Source organism: Macaca thibetana, chromosome 18, assembly GCF_024542745.1.
Source record: "Macaca thibetana thibetana isolate TM-01 chromosome 18, ASM2454274v1, whole genome shotgun sequence".
Lineage (NCBI taxonomy): Eukaryota > Metazoa > Chordata > Mammalia > Primates > Cercopithecidae > Macaca > Macaca thibetana.
The window spans coordinates 18905801-18923864 of record NC_065595.1 but is presented as its reverse complement, the minus strand read 5'-3'; the positions used below and the strand labels follow the sequence as shown (position 1 = coordinate 18923864).

Below are 18064 nucleotides of genomic sequence, written 5' to 3'. Positions count from 1 at the left end.
GAACGACTTCTTTGACCTTATGATCCTACTATTCAATTACTTTATAAAATTTATTTTTTCTTTCCTCTATTTCTGAGAGCTCTTTTTTGTTATCTGAATGTATCTGTTTTACATCATCTTCATTTTGTTACCTAAATTAGTATTTTTCACTTATTCAACTTAGAATATCCCTTAAAGATCTTTTTAGATGATTTTCTTATTCCCTGAATTGTCTCAGCTTCTTGCAGATTCATAATTTTTCCCTTTTAGGTAGAAAGTTTTCCTCTGAAATCTTGTACTCTTTGGTCATTCACTAATTCTTCACCTAGAGCACTAATGCGTTCAGACTCTGATGGCGTGCAGGAAGGGACTTCATGGGAGTGACGGTAAAGCTGGTTTTTTCCTCTAGAGGGACATCCAAAATACTGTACTGGAGATTTTTCCTCAGGTTTTTCAGTTCTCAGGGAATACAATCTCCTTTTCTGCCCAAAGAGGATGCATGGCTAGATACAAGAATCCTGCAGACAAGGGAACAACAGCCCCTACCACTGGTTATTTCTTAACTTCCAGAGTTCCACATAAGAAGTCAACTGTTTTCTCATTAATATCTTCCTCTAACACCTACGGTGTTGCTTCCCCCTTTAAGCTCATTAACTATTACTTATTGATGTGATTTCCATGTTTTAAAAACTAGAAGGAAAAAAATCTGTTCAATTCCTTCTCTGCTGTTAATTTTCCTTTCATTTTACTGGTTCTTTTGGACTTGTAACTTTTTATCCCTTTATTGTCGTTTAATTTAATAAATGCTCATGATCAATTGACCATGATTATTCAGAAGCATTAGTATGATTTTAACATATTCAAAGCTTTTAAAAAAGATATTTACAGTATTGAATATACATTTTAACAGGAATCCTGAGACCTCAGGTTGAAAAGGATGGGAGAAAGTGAGGGACAGAAATGTGTTTTGCCTTAGAAGAATTTTGCCCATGTGATTTAGAGACTGTTTATTTTTTATTTATTTTTTTTATTCAGACAGAGTCTCGCTCTATCACCAGACTGGAGTGCAGTGGCTCAATCTTGGCTCACTGCAATCTCCATCTCCTGGGTTCAAGTGATTTAGACTGCTTTTTAAGTGCTCCATGGAAAAGCCCACTGAATTAAAAATATTTAATTTTGTATCGGATAAAAGCACAATCATCCTAAATGATCATAGCACATTGCTAAGTAGGATGACACAAGTAACTGACAAAAGACACAAGCAGTGAAGCTGTGGAAACAGGAAGTCTGGTCATACATTATGGCATATTCATAAAATGGAATACTATATAGCCAATGTAATATACTCTAGGCCGGGCGCGGTGGCTCAAGCCTGTAATCCCAGCACTTTGGGAGGCCGAGACGGGCGGATCACGAGGTCAGGAAATCGAAACCATCCTGGCTAACACAGTGAAAACCCGTCTCTACTAAAAAATACAAAAAAAAATTAGCCGGGCGTGGTGGCGGGCGCCTGTAGTCCCAGCTACTCGGGAGGCTGAGGCAGGAGAATGGCGTGAATCCGGGAGGCGGAGCTTGCAGTGAGCTAAGATCCGGGCACTGCACTCCAGCCTGGGCAACAGAGCAAGACTCCACCTCTCAAAAAAAAAAAAAAAAAATATATATATATATATATATATATACACACACACTCTCTAGGTCAAATATTTTTACATTTTACTCTTTAAAGACAATATTATTTTTATTTATAAATATTCTTACTAAGAAAACAAAAACTTAAGCTGTAGAATGGGAGAAAATATTTACAAAACACATAATAAAAGTCTTGTATGCAAAATGTAACAACTATTAAAATTCAGACAGAAAATAAACAGCTCTATTAAAAATGAGCAAAATATTTTACAGACACTTTACCAAAAATCGTATACAAATGACACATAAGCACAGGTAGAGATGCCTGACATCATCAGTCACCAGGGAAAAGCAAATTTCTACTAAAAATACAAAAAATTAGCCAGGTGTGGTGGCAGCACCTGTAATCCCAGCTACTCAGGAGGTGAGGCCGGAGAATTGCTTGAACCTGGGAGGCAGAGGTTGCAGTGAACCAAGATCATGCCACTGCATCCCAGCCCAGCGACAGTGCAAGACTCCGTCACAAAAAAAAAAAAGACTGCAGAACTAAGGTCACAACCATGGTCACCTCTGGTAGAATTACGGTGGCTTTTAATCCTTATACTTTATCTTTTTGATTTTTTTAGTATATACTTCCTTTACAATCAATAATATGGACAGTTATAAAAATAGAATCAAATAACTTTGAAGAACTGTCTACATTTTGATGGTATCAAAAGGATTGCAACAAAGTCCAGTTTTTCATACATCTTATCTTCTTTCCCTTAAAAATACAAAGAAGATAAAGTTTCTGGGTTCAGCTTAGACTTGACTCTAGTCAGTGAAGGCATTAAGTCTTCAGTCATCCCTACTTAATTACGTTATATGCAATGTTGTTTCAAAACGTTCCAGCAGAGCTTGGCACATGCTGCTTTCCCATCCAGCCAGCTGGAAAGACCACCGTTCCCGAACAGAGCCAGAACAAGCTGCAAGCACGCACGGTGGTGACGGAATCACATGGCAATTCACCCGGTGGCCAGATGCCTTTCGCAGTTTAACCAAAGACGTTAGGCAAAGCCAATGAATTGGGGGCCAACCAGACTTCATGAAATATATTTGGGTTATTTTTGCATAGATTTATGAACAATGTTTTCCCAGTTTCATAAGCAATGATAGTCATTCGGAGCATAAAATACATGTTAAATGAGGTCACAGTATCATTTTCAAATTTCAGTGCATCAGTCAGGATGCAACCACAGAAACAGAATCAGGAGGACATATATATATGTGTGTGTGTGTGTGTATATATACATATACGTGTATATATATGTGTGTACATATATGTGTATGTATATATACACGTGTGTACATATATAGATATGTATACACACACATATATAGAGAGAGACAGACACACATACACACACAGATTACAAGGAATCTAGGAATCTGTAGGGCAGGCAGTCAGGAAGAGCAGATCCAGCAAAAAGAGGGTAATTATAGACTCAGCTGCTCTGGGGAACTCTTTCGCCTTGAATAATTCAGACCCTCTTAAGGGCTCATCTGGAAAGGTCTGGCCTACCTAGAATAATCACAATAATTTAAAGTTAAATCACTCGGGATTTTAATTACACCTGCAAAATCCCACCACAGCAGCCCCTAAATTCACGTTTGGTTGGGTCACTAGAAGAAGGTGTGTATGCTACCAAAAGGCTGCTGTCCTCTCTTTCATCCTCATAGTTTAGCCTAAGTTGACACATTAAAAAACTATCATACCCAGAAGCCACATATTTAGAATTACTTATGTAAATATATAGAAAGATAAGTGTTCATCATTGTTTTTAAGAATTAACTATCTCCCAACTACAAGACAGTACCAATCTTCTTCTTAAATTCTAAGTGCCAGTGCATGATAGGTGCTCAATAAATATTAATTGAATTAATGATATTTTTAAATGCATGTTCTGCCCACTATTTAAAATTCACTTTCTTTGGAGAATAAAGCAAATATTAAACTAAACAGATTGAAAAAGAAATAGTGGCATAAATAATGACATTCTGACAGTCAAGAAGAGTGCTTCAGGCCTTTTCTCCTCATCCCATGGACCTCTGTTTTATCCCCTAAGACTACATGCCCTTCTTCCAGCAAAGCTGATACAGAACATGAATTCTGTGTGAGCTAAAAAGTGCTAGTTCAAGTTTCACAGTCAGATGATAGGAGATACTTTTGTTTTGCCGTCATTTATTGTCATAACAGAAAGTCTTTCCTTATATATGGGGTTAGTATTGTAACTTCTATCAAGCTCCATTTTATTTGTCATTTACTGTGTATCTCATCCCCTTATATTGTTAATTCCTTGCCAAGAGGACGGTTTTATTCACATGACAGCCCAGGAGCCAACCACACCATTTATGGAACACAGTAGGAGCTCAACTATTTACTGAATGAAAGAGGCGATGAAGAAAGAATAAATTGTGCCTTTGCCTTAAACTCCTGAAGAACCCCAGCTTCTTTCATAAGTTTCTAAGCTTTTCTTCTCACTCCAACCCTATTAGTAATCCTGAAATACGGAACAAAAATAAAACTCAACTGTTGATGTCATTGGCCAGTAACAGATCTGCTATTTCTTCAGGGATTATGTACATATCAGGAATTTTTTTATTTTAAAATTAAAAAGTTCTCATCTTGATGAGCTCTGCAGACTCAGTGTGGAGAAGCTCAGTATTGATTAATGGAGGCATTTAATTATGGGGAAATGTGGTCACATAAATAAACACCAGGAAAGACTCAATGAGTAGTCTCATATATCAAGGACAATCTCCTGAGAACACAAGCCTGGATTATGAAAGGTTTCATGCTTGTCTTCCTGTCATACACTCAATTTTCTCTCAGGAGAGCAATTGGGAAAAAAAAGCTCAGCAATAGAAAAAACAACCTATAATCTATTTCAGCTTCTTACTGAAAAGTATGAGCTAGAAAGCTTCAAACTAATGCCAGTGTGAAGCCAAGAGGCTACAGCACTCAGCATTAAAGTTAACTGCATTTTCTCCTGGAAATTTTTTGAGACTAACCAAGTGGATATTTTTATTACAATTTCCAAATAGGATGAGGTTTTACCAAACTTTTATGAAAGCTGAAGTTCTTGGTTCCTAATTTATAAATAAACCATCTTATGCCAAATGCATTCCACTGCTCTTTGGCGGAGGTTTTGGGTATCTCGAACATGCAGAAATCATAAAAGTTGCTATGGTCACAGGAGAAATGTTTTAAGAAAAAGGTATTTTATTAATTTCACAATTAAGGTATTAAAACTCCCTCTTCTGCTGTCTACAAGGAAAAACTTGCCTCTAGTCTCAGACCACTGATGCTAAGCTCCTCTATTCTCTTGTCCCCATTGGCAAATCTGTTCAGTTATTGAAGGTGGAACACAAAACACAAAGCTAAAACTGACAGAAGAGGGACTCGAATATAGTTTCCTGCTCTTTAGAAAGTGTCATAGAGACCTGAGTTGGCTTTTCAGTGTCCATCTAAGAAGAGTGATTATGCAGGGGCCCAGTGCAGCATGCAAATAGCTCAAACAAGTAGATACCTGTATGCTCACAACTGATAACAAGACTTGCCTAAGTTATCCATTGCTATGTAACAAATTACTACAAACCAGCATAAAATCACACATATCTGTTATCTCAGAAATTCCACGCATCTGGAGTCCAAGCATGGCTTAGCTGGGTCCTTTGCACCAGGGTATCTCCAAAGGCTGAAATCAAGATGTGGGCTGGGCCTGAAGTCTAACCTGAAGGCTCAACTGGGGAAGAATTCCTTCCAAAGCCTACACAGTTGCTGGAAGCCTTCAGGTTTTTGTGGACTGGCAAACTAAGGGCCACAGTTCTTTGCTGGATGTCAGTCTAAAGGCTGCCTCGGTGCTTGCCACATGGGCCTCTCCATAGGGCAGTACACAACACGGCAACTTGTTTTATTAAAATCAGCGCGCGAGAGAGAATCTGCTAGCAAAAACCAAACTTACATCAGTGATCTCATCATCTTTGCTGTATTCTATCGTTCAGAAGCAAGTCACTGGTCCCATCTGTACTCAAGGGAAGAGGATTACACAGGGGCATGAATACCTGGAGGTGAGAATCACTGAGGGTGGCCTAAGAGGGAGACCCCGGACATTAGGCAACCCAGAGCCTGAGGGGGCTTGCAGAAGGGAATAGACAGCCAGTCATATTTCCAATTTCATTACTACATCCAACAAACAGACTTTTCCTCAGCACACTGGACAGAAATAGGGATTTGTTAAATAGAACTGTTCGGGTTCAGGGGGATGGCTAACTGCTTCAAATGCCAGGTTGCCTAGGGTGTCCCAAGGAGTTTAGAGACAGAAATACTGAACCCATTATCCAAGATCAAATAGACCCAATGGAACTTCAGACCCTTGACAACATTAAGGGCCTTTAATCTATTAAGTACGTGTAGGACTATCAAATTCTTTATGGTTTTCCCTTTTTCTTCTGCAGGAGGAACACTATTGCCTGTTTCTATCATTATGTTATGTTTCTCTCTTTGCATCCCACTGGTGGGAACTATCTCTAACAGTGGTGACTCCTTTTCATTTGACTATTTGCACCCTGTCATCTGAGCTCCATTGCCATTAAAAGTACAAGTTGGTGAGATGTGTGGCCTGCAAATAATGGCCATAAAATCAAAGGAAACTAATTGACCAATGTATAGATTGAACTAATAACTGTCTTTATTAGCTCCACATTGTCGAAAATACATCATCAGAGCCAATGAAGACAAATAGTAATAAAAGAAAAGGGGGCGAGGACCTTCAAATTCTTGCATCAAAGAACTTTCAATGTTATAATTTATCCTTACTTTAATTCAAATGCCAAACATACGGAATTCAAACAATCCTACAGATTGGCTTGTCTGATAATCTTGCCAAGAACTAAATATAGAAGAATCAATTTTGAAATTTAGGAATAGAACCGAGAGGTGTCTCAGACCACAAAGACTGTAGAGCCGTACTTTGGTCCTGTTGGCAAGACTTTAACTGTGTAATATTGTTTCTTTCTTTTACGGCCAGTGAGATCCTTCATTTTCTATCTGAATCACATCTTCTCTCTGTAGGATACATGGCACCTAATCATTCTGTGTCTCCCAAAGCCCAGGTGATATGCTGTTTTCGTAGAACACAGGTTCCAGTACATGTACTCAGAAGTCAATTTAAAACAGATCACTTGATTTTACTTAGAATTGGAACCATGCTAAATTTATGAGGAAGACAATCAAACAAGAAACTACATAAAGAAAGAAATAACCAATCAAAGTGAGTTTGTATGAATTTGTTGTTTTACCATACAGTTTATCAGTCCAGAAAATGTCCAATGTGGAATGGCATGGTACTGAGACCTCCAAAAAAAGTAAAGTCTTCTGGGAATCATTTCCTCTGGCACCTAGAGCAACAAATAATTGTCAAGGAAGTTTGAGGTCTAATTTCTACTTGCTAATGTTTTGTGTGACTCTGTACAACTTCTTTAGTTCCTTTAGGTTTTGGTGTCTTCCACCACTGAAATGAGAAGGGGTGACCTGGATGATTTTATTGTCCCACATGACTATAAATTCCAGCATGAAGATTCCTAGCTTCATTCAGTTTAGGAACTGGTGTAGCATGGCACCTGAATGGCAACAAGGGTGCTTCTTAGAAAATGGGGACCATTGATGAGAGTTCCTCCTTATACTCCTTATACCCTGTTCTGCTAAGCTCTGTATTTCAAGTGATCACCCACAGAGGGAATGAGATGCTCTTAATTAGCTTCCTGAGTACCCTAAGGACCACACTGAATTTATAACAGCATTTCTTCTTTTACAGTGTCCTGATTTTTTCCTCCTATTCCAAATATGTTTGTATGGAGATGTTTTAATATTTAAATGTGTGTGCCTTCTAGGTAAGGCCTAAGCATACCTTTTTTTAACACAGAAAAAGCAAACAAATACAGAGAAAATGCCAAAACATAGGAACTGTTTTTAAATAAAAAACAATACAAAATAGAAACAGAGAAGAGGCATTATCTATTAGCCCAAATAGGTCTTTCACCTCCGTTTTGAAAATTTTTCCAAAGAGATCCTTTTGTCTTTGCTTTTCCTTTTCCAATCTTAGAAAAAAAATATCAGATGATGTTATAAGGTGTCATAATTTGACTGAGAAATGCCTGTGTCAAACAGAATGCTCTTCAAATATCACTGGAAATTGAGAACTTTGGCGGAGAAAAGCCTTTACTCAGAGATAACCAAATAAGCCAGAGAAAGTATGTGGTGCAGTCAATCCCTAAATTTGAAGAGAAACAGCAAGAAGCATTTTATTATGCCTGTTCACTTTTAAACCCCTGAAGGGAGATTAGCGACAAAGTAAATACACATCAAAAACATCTTTACTATCCAGTATGCATCGTTAGAGGGCACAAGTTCTTAAAGTTCTGTTATGACATAAAGTAGCTTTGAAGTTGCCTCTGGTTGGCATCAGGTAGCTCTTGGCATGGAAAGGCAAGCAGGACTTGCAGGGCAGCCTGCCACTGGCCTAAGAGAAAGGAGCATTCATCTGTTGGGAAAGCAAATGCTTGATGAGTAGAATGTTGACTTCGTACTGTTGAAGGCCTCAAGCTTCATCTATTTGCAAAAGAGAGGCTATTTTGGAGCAAGTCCTATCTGAGCAAGCTGCAGAGAGGCAGGGTGAAGATGGAAAAGGATAATCTCCCTGAACATCTGTCATGATTACACATAAAACCTTACTACAAAGTCAAATGCGATCTGCTTGGTACTTTGGACGGTTAAGCCTCTGCTATGTGAATGAATGTTTGCAGTCACGACTGTGTGTTTTCATCTGGTTTTATGATGCCTATCATTACAGACCCAGGCAGTCAAGGGAGGCATAACCATCATAATCAACAGGTCAATAGAGAAGGTGCATTTGCCCGTATAAGTCAGAGGATGAGGCACACATTTTCATATGCTCTTGTGCTCTTTTCCAAAAGGAATCAGGTAGGGAAGTAGACATACTTGCCATTATAGTAGCTGCCAATTTACTGTGCTTTTCTCAATTGATGAAGCCACAGGCCACTGTCACTCCAAATTTCGTCAGCAAAGATGGCAGGGGAAGAACAGCGACAGCAGCCTTCTCTTTCCCACCGCGGTGAGGAAGAGAAAGCCGTTCTCCCACAGAGCCAGCACATTTGGTGATAACTGCAACCCCAGCATGGCTCCTCCAGGCTTGGCTGCCTACTGCACAGTAAGGGTCTTTTGTAATTTATTTAGATGCATATTGACCTTATTTTCTTGGCAGTGACATGTGAGAATATGTTCTTTTGGGGGATTTGGGGAACAGGGGTGGGGGTGTCCAGCACACTGCCTTGCTTCATCCTCTCTGTTGAATTCACCAGCACAGAGCAGTCTGCCACCTCTTTTCTCTCCATCAGAGCATCACCATGTTTGCTGGACATGGCATTTTTCAAGCCCTCAATTTATATCAGAACTTTAAGACATGAAGCTATATAAAATGAAATATTTGGATGTCATGTGTTACCCTTTAGTCATAAAAACGAAGTAATGAGTTGATTTTTTAAAAAACATTTGCCAGCCAGGTTTTTCAAAACAGCAAATATCCCTGATATCAAAATAATTCTCCAGAATCAGAAATCTACAGACATTTAAACTGAAACAACATGGCAGTCCTTTTCTTAGACAAAGATACCCTTATATTGATAAGCTTTAAACGGGCATCACCTCCACACTTGTAAAGAGACATGCTTCTAAGGACCATGACAGAGCCTGTCACAGCATCTCATCTTTTCTTAACTCACTGAAAAACATCTAACAGACATCTTTTAAACTGAGTTACTCCCCTTACGAGTTTTTATTCTTCTGTTACAATATCCCTCAGCTTATAACATCTAAGTAATGTTAAAATTCAATTCTCTTTACCTTGACTTCTTAAATATTCAAAATGATAATCATTTACATTTAAAGTACGGCAATTATCTTAGTACATCAAAAACTGTCAAGGTCTGTATTTTCATAACATCTTTGGACTGGGACACAAAAGACACATGTATCAAATTTGTGGCGGACACCAAAATAGGATAGGTGGTTATAATATTATGATTCAACGATAATAGAAGACCAGAGCTCAGTTCCTCGTTAACTTCCTCATTTCCCCCATAAGACACAGAAGAAAAAATATTAAACAAGATGACTAAATTAACAATTAGTCTCTAAATTTCATTGAGTATTTTCTATAATACCTGGGTGTGTGGCACATAAATATATGTCTTGCATTTAACTCCTAATTGAAAAAAAAATTAATCTTAGCTCATTACCTCCCCATCTCCCTTGTCAATCATAAATTTCACACTCTGTTTATTTTTTTCATAGCTTTTATGAGGATGGATTCTATTACACATGTGTTCGGTTACCTGCTGTCTGTCTATCTCCCCACAGAAATAGAAGGGCTAATGGTAGCATGAATGATGCTCTTCCTCTCCGAGACAGTCCCATCAATGTAACAACGCCTGGTACATAACAGACACTCGATGAACACTTGAGAAACTGATTAATCAATTCACAGTTAAGATTTTAGGAGGTGGACTTGAACCTCGTTGAAACCAGAAATCACACTCAGAGCAGCTCTTACAAGTAAGCCCAGTCTCACTTCATACCATCATCTAGTGGTCTTCATTGTCCAGCTTTCTGTTCGCACCAACCTATATTCAAACTGCAGTCAAATACCTGCCCTGCTGTGCTGTAGCGTCAGATACTCTACTGAAACTGTGTCCTCACAAGTTTCCCCAAACATTAAAAGTCCACCGTCCAGCTGTCTCATTTCCTCCTCTTGCTCTTTTGCTCTGTCCCATAGCATTTGCCATGTCTGAACTTCTCTGCACGATGGCCCCTCTCCCCCTTTTGACTGCTTTTATTTTCTTCATAAAAAGCCAGTTCTCTTCTCCTATGAGTCTGATCATCAAATGTCCCACCATTTCTCACTGCTTTACCCTCTCCTCTGTGTACAGTGGTCTCAACATCAATTTCCAGCCCAGTCTTCTCTTTTAAACTCTAGAGCTTTATCTCTAAATTTCTGCCAGATAATTCTTCTCCCATGTGCTGCTCTCGTCTCAAGCTCACTGAATCTAAAACTACCTATCATTGACATTTATTTTTATAGAAATACATCTTTTCCTCCTAATTAGATGAAAGCACATTATTCTTTTTTTGGATCCCTACATCATAAAAACACACCCAGTGCCTTGGACTTTTCAGGTCATTAATAAGTATCTGTGCTTGACGAATATCAAGTATGATGGATGTTATGGTAGAATTGTGTCCCCCAATAAGGAGACATTGAATTCCTAACCCCCAAGACTTTAAAATGTGACCTTATTTGGAAATAGTATTATTGCAAAAGTAATTAGTTAAGATGAGGCCATACTGAAGTAGGGTGGATTCTTAATTCAAAGAGACCAGTGTCCTTGTAAGAAGAGAAGAGACAGACAGGGAGAACGCCAGTGACAATGAGGCAGAGATTGAAGTGGTGCACCTACAAGCCAAGGAAGCCACGGATGAAGGCAAACACCAGAGGCTAGAAGAAGCAAGGAAGGCTCCTCATACACATGTTTCAGAGGGAGCACGGCTCTGCTGACAACTTGATCTTGGACCTGGAGCTTCCAGAACTGTGAGAGAGTAAAGTACTGTCATTTTAAGCTACCTAGTTTGCAGTGCTTTATCTGGCAGCCTTAAGAAACTAATGGAATGCAAGAGCAAAGCTTTGAGATCAGATGAACCTAAAGTCAATCCCAACTACATCATTTAATCATGTGATCTTGGGAAATCTACTAACTTCTCTGTCTCTCTGTTTTCTTAGCTGTAAAATGAAGACAATAGTTGTTTCACAGGATTTTTATAAGAATTTCATGTATAAAATGTATTATAAACTTCACACAGAGCCTAGCATAGTATGTGCCCATATCCCTTTTTCCCACTGCAGTTTTAAATGAGTCTTTTACTTATGCCACCTGGTGTATTCATTCATGGAATGTCTTCTTTGAGTTAGACACTGCTCTAGGCATTTGGGACACAGAGTAAACAGAACAGAAAAAAATACCCTTTTAAAAGGAATTTACGTATGGATAGCAAGCCTGTTCTTTTTCTTAATAAATGAATGAATAAACTAAAACCCTCATTACTATTTGTGCTAAACTCTGCTTTAAAGAATTATGATAAGAAAGGAGTGGATTTGGCCAGTAAACTACAGGGATAGATCCTTTTTAAAGTATCAAAACACTTGCTACAAAGCTATCCTAACTGATGCCTTGCTTAAGGATGAAGCAGCATGAACTAAGATTATCTTTCCCTATAAGATGTATGGGTGCAGAAAACAGTTTTTGTTACATTTCTTAACTGCAACTCCACATTTTAATAAGACTCAATAAGAAAGCAATTAACTTTAGCATACACAAAGTTATTAAATGGTTAAATTGTCATATGTAAAGACACATTCAAGTAAATCTTCAACATTGAAAATGAAAAAAAATAAAAACCATTACGCTACTGTAATTTTCAAACTTAAGAAAGAAAATCTTTATATAATTATGATCATTTTTTATCATTTTCTAAAATGCATGTAATGGCAAGCACTACAGTAACAAAGAAAATTTTAACTAAGTGCTATTGAAAATGCAAAGCAATGGAAGTAACAAAACAACAGGAAGCTCTTAAGCATTAGAATATTAAGAAAGAATGAAGAGAGGATCAACAGATTTTTCATCTCAAAGATAATAAATTATTTTATAATAATTTGATATGATATATTTATCAGTAGGAAGGGTGTCAGAGAATGTAAACATTTGGCTTCAGTGATTCTCGGGTTATCCTGAATGTGTATTCTCCCCCTCGTCCCACATCTCTCTGGCTCCATGTCTCTAGGGTTTTCTTGTCCAGTCACAGTAGCCACATGCCACATGGTATGTGGCCACAGCGTTCTTTTTTTTTTTTTGAGACAGAGTTTCACTCTCTTGCCCAGACTGGAGTGCAATGGCGCAATCTCAGCTCACTGCAACCTCTGCTTCCCAGGCTCAAGCGATTCTCCTGCCACAGCCTCCCAAGTAGCTGGGATTACAGGCACGTGCCACCACACCCAACTAATTTTTGTATTTTTAGTAGAGACGGGGTTTCACCATGTTGGCCAGACTAGTCACAAACTCCTGACCTCAAATGATCCACCTGCCACGGCCTCCCAAAGTGCTGGGATTACAGGAATGAGCGACCACACCTGGCCACTGCATTCTTAATATGGGACATGTCCAGACTGAGGTGTGCTATAAGGGTTAAACGCATACCAAATATTGAAGATTTTGTATGAAAAAAGAATATAAATTATTTAAATTGTTTTGTATATTGAGTTCATTTTGAAGTGATAATATTTGGAAGCTTGAAATAAAATATAAAATTCACCTGTGTCTCTTTCCTTTTAATATATCTACATGTATCTACTAAAAACTTAAAATTTCATATGTGGTTGACACTTGTGGCTCACATTACATTCTATTGGACGGCACTATTCATATTATGGAAGTCCCGGTTGTGGGCAAGAGCAGGGTTTGTTGTAGTAAAGATCAGAAATCAAGTAATTAATTCCTACCACTAGCTGATTGTTTGACCTTGAGCCAGGAAAATCATTTAGCCTACCGCAGCCACCTCACCAAAACCTAGTGCCACATTCATTCAACAACGGCAGTTGTTCCAAAAGTGAGCATATGACTAAATGAATACTAATAAAAGTCCTTTTAGATTTGAATTATGAAACTGACAGTAAAAGTTTTCTTTCTACTAAGACTGATAACCCAAAAGGACGGGAATCTGTGACTGTTAAGGTGTAGAGAGGAGACTGATCTTCAGAGGAAATAACAATAACACATAGAGGGAAGCAAAGCTGATGGAAAGAGAAAGAGACAATGAAAGAAAAAGAAAGAGAAGGAGGAAGAAAACTGTGTTTAAGCCTCTAGAGCTAGCCATGCCTGAAGCCAGAGCAGTGTTGAACTTCCCAACTCTGTGACATAGTGAATTCACTATTTTGTTTGAGCTTACCTTGAGTCTAAATTCAATCTTTGGCATCATAAAAAAACCCCAATCAACATCTGCTTGTCTAAGACCAAATCAATTAAACCTTTGACTTTCAACCTGTGAATCAGTGTTAAGCTATTCTGCAAATGACAAAATGCTTAAAACAAGCCAAAATTCATCACATATTGATAGAATCTATATGCAGAAAGCAAACCTAAGGGAGATATTCCTTTCCTTGAGATAAGCAAGTTGCATATAGTCCAATGAGCCTCATTTGTGCTCCCATTTATATCACAACACTCATAAAACCTGATGGCATTGATTTATACTACTGGACTTTAAAACTTTCGAGGGCAAGACATATTTTATCTTTGTATGATGACTACCTCTTTGCCACCCAGGGAGGTAGATAGGAAAATATTAATATCTCATAATTCATGTAAAAAAAAACTTCAAAAAGTTAAAAGACTTCTTAAATAACAATACTAGTAAATCAGATAAGAATCCAGGTCTCTTGACTCCACAGAAGTACTTGCTGCACTGTAGAAAGAGTATCTAGCATCATTATAAATTAACTAAAAAGAGTCAGATACCTGCAGAATCTGTCAATCATACTGGTAATGGTTTCACTGCTCTCCCTTACTTCCCATTTCCCAAGCATTTTCAAGCTTAATTTCTACATTAAAATTCTCCTCCTCAAACTCCCTCCCTTCCCTTTTCCTCTTAATAAATCCACTTACCAGAATAAAACCAAGTTTCATGACTTGTAACTACTGGAACGTTTTGCTTGCAAATAGGAAGCTAGAGCCCTTCCCCTAAAAGGAATGCCTGCTTCTTCTAAATAAGAGACAATGAACCATGACAGGGAAACCTCCCTTCCCCATAATTCAAAGAAAAGCTTTCCTTGATAAGCTTTTCTGCCAGGGAGGGCTGGTTCTGACTGCAACAAAGCAATGCCCAGTCTCATTTTGATCTTAACACACTAAGTAGGAGAGACTGCAATGTAAGAAGGACGGATTCTGCCTTTCCTTTACTGCCCTTGAATCATGTCTTACATTTAGAACATTTTTAGCAATATGGTTAACACCATAAAATCTCATATATATATAGGCATCGTATAAACACACACATAAATACACACAAATTTAGGCAAATAGAAGAACAGACTCTGTGACTAACACAGTTTTATGGTGAAAACTGGAAATCTGTATAACAGTTGTCTCTGTTCATCTTGTGCTACAAGAAGGAAATATCGAAGACTGGCTAATTTATAAAGGACAGGGATTTATTTCTTACAGTTTGGGAGGTTGGGAAGTCCAAGATCAAGGGTCTGGCATCTGGAAAGGACATTCTTGTTCTCTCATCTTGCGGCAGAGGGGAGAGAAGGCAAGAGGAGGCCAAAGTCACCCTTACAAAATGGCACTAATTCTACCCCTGAGGGTGCAGTCTCAATGGCATAAGCACCTCTTAAGGGGCCCACCTCTCAATACTGTTACTAGAGCAGTTAAATTTCAACATGAGTTTTAGAGGGAACAAATATTCAAACCATAGCACAGTGGGTGTATAGATTTCAATTTTCATAATAATCCTTTCATAACAACATTTTGAGTCTATAGAGCTGCAATGCCTTAACAGTCTAAATATTTCATTCAGGACAGAAAAAAGAGAGGTGGCAATTGAGAAGTACTACAATAATTTCATGAGAGCTATTTTTTTTGTTCACAAGACTGTAAGAGTGGGAATTCCACTTTAGCCTGCCAGGAAAAGAAAGCTTAAGAGTAAATTCTGGGAACAACTAATTTTTAAAAAATCTTTCTATAAAAAATACTCAGGCTGCTACAGTCTTCAGTCAAGGAATGCTGAGTCCCTACTAAGTGTCAGGCCCTATGCCTGGGACTTAAATTATGTATGTGAAAACAACATATCACCCTGCCCCCTGGTGTAGCCTTCAGTTATTAATTCAACAAATATCTATTAAGCATCTTGTATGTCACAGGCACTACATGCAACTACAACAACAACAACAACAACAAAACAGCTAAAATATTCACCTTCATGGAGCTTACGTCCAATTGGAGAAAAGAAATAATAAATAATATTTAAAATTATTTGTTTATGTTAGCTATGTATTATTTTATGAAAAGAAGTTTATTTGGCTTACGGTTCTGGAGGTGTGAAAGTTCAAGAGTGTGACACTGGCATCCGGTGAAGGCCTTCTTTTGCAACATAACATGGCAGAGATCACATGGAAAGAGGGCAAAAGCAAGAGAGTTAGGGAGAGTCGGCTTTTATAACAAAGCCCCTTCCAAGACAATGAACCCATTCCTGTGACGGTGACATTAATCCATTCATGAGAGCAGAGTGATTAAGTTTCCAACACATAAAGGTTTGGGAGACATATTCATATCACAGCATCTTCTAAACGGAGCCTCAGAGTCTACTCTTGCCACCCCCTTTCCCCACAATCCCGTCTTAACAATAGGCTATTTATTTATTTATTTACTTATTTTGAGATGGAGTTTCACTCTTGTTGCCCAGACTGGAGTGCAGTGGTTCAACTTTGGCTCACTGCAACCTCCACCTCCTGGGTTCATACTATTTTCCTGCCTCAGCCTCTGGACTAGCTGAGATTACAGGCACCTGTCACCACGCCTAGCTTTTTTTTATTTTTTTTATTTTTTTATTTTTTAGTAGAGATGGGGTTTCACCATGTTGGCCAGGCTGGTCTCCAACTCCTGACCTCAAGTGATCTACCTGTCTTGACTTCCCAAACTGCTGGGATTACAGGCAAACAATGGGCTATTTAAATTCAAAAATTAATAACAGGTTTTGAGGAAAATAAAATTTCTGCACCAGTTAAGGGTACAGAAATTCAGAATGCTGCTGTCAGGGAGGATTCTATTTTAAATACATCAGCTGAAACCTCTCAATGGGCAATACTTGAATGGAACCCCCAAACTATGAAGAATCAAGTCGTGCAAAGACCTGTAAGAAGAGCATTGTAGGCACAGACCCCTGTACAGAGGAGCATGTGGCTGAAGCATGGGGAGAGCAGGTAGGGAACGATGTTGGAGAGATGGGCAGGAGTTGAGTAGGCAGCTGACTAAGGAGAATTTTGACTTTAAGTACGATACAAGGCCATTTAGGAACTATAAGTAAAATCGCATGCCTGAAAAAGCTTACTGTTGGTACTACATGAAGAATAATTTGTAGACTTAGATATGGAAGCAGTGAAGCAGTTTGAGGCTCTGCAGTAATCTGAGAGATAACAATGGCCTTGATTAGAGTATTAATGAAAAAGATGGTGAGTATACAGACACCAATAATAGTGCCAAGCACTATTCTGCTGGCTTTGTATTTATTTGCTTGACTCTCATGTTCAATATTTGAACCATTTATTAACAATCCTACGAAATAAATACTAAAAGTACACCCACTTTACAAATACAGAGAAAAAAGCAGAGTGAATGTAAATCAATTCCTCAAGACTACACATGTAATAACTAAAAAGGGGATGTGAAGGTTTAGCCAAATGAAAAGTTAGAGGGAACAGCCCACACACAAGATCACCTTCACTTCTGATACCAGCTACAAGTTTGAGGTCCCCAAGACCACTCTATGGTTTTATAATCCACTAAAACTCACAGAACACATTGAAGGCTATTTTGCTCATGGTTAGGGTTTCTTACAGATTGAAATCAGCCAAGGGAAAACATTCATAGAGTGGAGTCCAAAAAAGTATCAAACATGGAGGTTCCAACTGCCCTCTCCTTGTGGGGTCAAGACAGCATGAATTTCTCCACATCTCTGTATGACAATATTCATGGAGAACTCCCAACAAGGAAGCTCACTTGACTTTGGTGTTCAGAGTTTTTATTGGGGCTCCATCATGTAGACAAGATTGATTGCCCAAGTGTTTGACCTCAGTCCTTAGTCTCCCTGGAACTCTACTGATACTGTGTGACTCACCCTTCCTGTCTCCAAATCATACTGCTGATTCTTCTGGTGTGTCCATCCTCCACTCTAAACCATGTTGTTAAGACTATTCTGACCCAAGGTTCACAGGCAAATAAAGACACTTCCCTCAGGCATGACACACCAAGGGCTTAGAAATTACCTTACAGAAGTCAAGGACAAAGGCAAAATCTATCTTTGGGCAATGTTAGATTCTTTACTACACAGAGGAAGAAAGGGATATGAGAGAAGTGAAGAGTTCTTTTTCACCCATGTTAAATTTGAGATGAACATTTTATATCAGAATAAAGATGTTAAGCAACAGTTATATAAACATATCCACAGTTCAAGCATGAGAAGACTGGACTGAAAATAAACATTTTGGAGTGAACACTCTATAGATGTTATTTA

At 38.4% G+C, this 18064-nt stretch overlaps 1 long non-coding RNA gene across 2 annotated transcripts in view; it reads right to left on the bottom strand.

The window, feature by feature from the left end:
* The window catches only part of LOC126941391 (uncharacterized), a 174119-nt gene that overhangs the window by 134098 nt on the left and 21957 nt on the right, over positions 1-18064 (bottom strand). Inside the window, exon 6 of one of the 2 annotated variants that reach the window (XR_007721287.1) lies at positions 15861-15915. This is a non-coding gene — a long non-coding RNA (uncharacterized LOC126941391). The remainder of the gene's footprint in view (positions 1-15860; positions 15916-18064) is intronic. The other variant, XR_007721288.1, reaches the window with a different exon arrangement.